Source organism: Phytophthora parasitica (assembly GCF_000247585.1).
Source record: "Phytophthora parasitica INRA-310 unplaced genomic scaffold supercont2.13, whole genome shotgun sequence".
NCBI lineage: Eukaryota > Oomycota > Peronosporomycetes > Peronosporales > Peronosporaceae > Phytophthora > Phytophthora nicotianae.
The window spans coordinates 459,135-462,254 of NW_008648999.1; positions in this window are offsets into that span (position 1 = coordinate 459,135).

Consider the following 3,120-nt stretch of genomic DNA (forward strand, 5'->3'; position numbering starts at 1 on the left):
GTCGGCTTAGGCAGCCCTCTCTCGTCACCAGCTGCTCTCCACATTCTCGGGACTTGGTCCGGAGCCTGCTGCTTCTCGCCTGGCGTTTTGGCCTTTCGGCTCGTAGCTTTGCCTCCGCAGGGGCTTGATTTTTTTTGTGCGCCACCCGTCTTCTCCTCCGCAGGAACGGCTTTTTCGTGCACACCGGAGGGCTTCTCCTTCGTTGATGCCTTCGCCGCCGCCTTCTTCTGAGCTTGAGCTCTTGTACGGAATCCCGGCATCTCCTTTGTGGTCTCTCGTCGCATACTTCGCTCCCGACGATTGGCCTCTGCCCATCGTTGCTTCTCCTCCGCCGTCAAAATGTTGCGGGGACGGGTCCGACCATTCTTCTCTTCGTGGCGTTTTCTCAAATGAGAGAGGTCAGCTGCTGTCGGTTGGTGGGTGCTAGTACCTGACTCTGGTTCCTTCAACCAAATCCTCAGATAAGGTAAACCTAGTCCTGTACTTTTGTCCGTTTTACACGCGAAAACATATTTTAGTTTTTGTATTTCACGAAGGCCAATACAAAATTTCAGTAAAAAAAAACTTCTTATGTTTAGCCGTACAACATAGCATAGATGCAGCGAAAAATTATGTTGTACTAGTACGGTCCAACATAACGGGAACTAAGGGGTTAAAGAGAAACTGCACTTTGGCATGTGGAGATTGTTGCATTAGTACAGACGAGAGGAAGTAGCCAACCGCAAGAGACAGACCTTCATATATTGATAATATATATATTATATACCGGAGGTTATCAGAAGGGGGAGTATAATATTCTGAATGTGCAGGGAACCACTGTCTTCGCGACATGGCGACATCAGCTCAAACGGTGATATATCCGCGATCGTCGTGAGCTAGAACTTCGTACATGCATCCCTCACGAAAGTATGCTTGTGGTGTAGCTGGGTGCTTCTAAAAGTGAGTTTCCTGGCGACGCGGGGGCTGTCTGACGTAGCATGCTCGGCCAACAACATCTCAGTATTTTCTATGCAGAAATCAGATCCTCCACCCCTTATAAACGGATACCTGTGATCTGAAAAGATATACGATTATATATGGGGAACACGTAAGGGTGGGTCTGTAGATTATACCTTTCTCTCAAAAAGCAATCACACAAAGCAGCAACTGTGGCTAACATGTAAGTATTTTTTTCCACATGTTATTTATAAAGACGTTGTGTTGAAACAGTATATTCGTATGCGTAATTAATAAGATTTGACAATAGAATGTAAAGACCAATCCTGATGACTTTAGGAACTACAATGATGAGGGTAAGTATATCCTTCGATTTCTATCTAATGTAGGCTAGTAAATCATACTGGTATAACCCTGAGATATTCTTTCAGAGAACGGCTAGCATTCCTGTTTGCAAGACTGCTTGATATCGTATTGCAACTTTAGCTAACACGTTGACAAGACTGGTCTAAAGTTCAATAGAGAAATCCACTTATACAGTAAGCCGACGATTGAAAGATAGGTTCCCTGTGACTAACGCGCCCCTGGAGATTGAGTTTCATCAACATACCTACCATTAATATAATTTGAGGCGTTAGCACATTAAATGACTGTACTAGACCATACTAAAACATATACTAACATATATATATATATATATATATCATTATTGCTATTTCTTGATAATTGAGCGCAGGTTACACGTACTTAGTGATATGGTTTGCATACATTAGTACTCACACCCTGTTATGTCTTCCAGGACCACCTAGATTTTCACCAAAGCTATACATTATTACGGTAGGCTGGACTACATTTTTCGAGCCGAAGAGACAAGTTCAGTACAGGAGAATAACAGCAGCGATTGTATGAACACGTAGAGAGTCTCTACTAGAGACTGTAATGATGTCGTTGGCATGCTCTACTGTAATATCTTAATAGTGACGCAGAATGGAGAGCTTTTCTTCTACTTGAACTGCCGCATGCCTTTTCCAAATGTTGGAAATAACGTTAAGTAACGTTACTCAGTTTACAGTAGTCATTTTTTCAGTTTTACGAATGCCTTCTTGATTGCATGTGTGTAGTGCCATTCATGACGTGATATACACCGCAATAGCGTACAACGGGACCAAATTTACTTCCCGCTCCAATGCTGATGATCCAGATCACACATGGTGCGTACCAATAAACTAACGTGTACCACATCGCGTGGTTTCTGACTAAGGAGACACCATCTCTGAAAATTCTGCGCCTTTTAATGACATCTCTGGTTCGGGGTGGCTTGATTGCAAACCCAAATACTGATATTTTGTCCGCCAGGTAGTTTACGCGGTTGCAAATCTTGGGATCCGTGAACTTCTTGGCAGATCGCTCAATATGTTTACAGGTCCCTAGTGTAACTGACAGTCTATCGGGTGACAGATCTGTCCGAGATGGACACCAGTGCACCACTCAGTCTAGAATTTGCAAACTCGATAACAAGTTTCAACGGAAATAACAGCTACCCCTTCAGAAACTTAAGCGACGAGTTGGTCAGGCTCGTACTTGCTCGTGACCCGTCAGATCATCGCCATCCCACGAACGTTTGGACCGTTATGCCTTCCTCCAATTCACACCCTATACAAGCAAACGCCATCCAACCAACTGAAGATACACACCAAGTTACCACAACGGACACTGCGAAGACATTAGCCTCACCACGTTCAAGCGAGAGGATATTAAAGTCTTTACAAGGTAGATTCGGTGCAATGTCATCAAGCTTTGCTGAACTGCGCAAACTGGACCGTCGTGAACAGTGTCGTGTAAACCAAGCCCGGTATCGCAGCAGGCAGCGCAATAGAAAACAGCGTCTTGAACAAGCTGTGGAGCAATTGCACCATGAGGTCGACCGTTTGAAGAGTCGACGCCAGCAACTCACGTCGCGTGAGATAGTCCGTCAAAGCCCATGGTGTATCGTGACAAACCTGTTTCACGTCCTGAAATGCTCCTTTCGATCTCCATGGAAACAGGCCAATGTCGAAGAAATGACCAATTACATCAATACTTACCTGTGCGACGAAACATTCCTGCTGGGGCAGCTACGGTGCTACTCGCAGTACTTCGGAGATCCCCGGATCGAGCTTCAACAGATCGAAGCCGCAGCTCCTG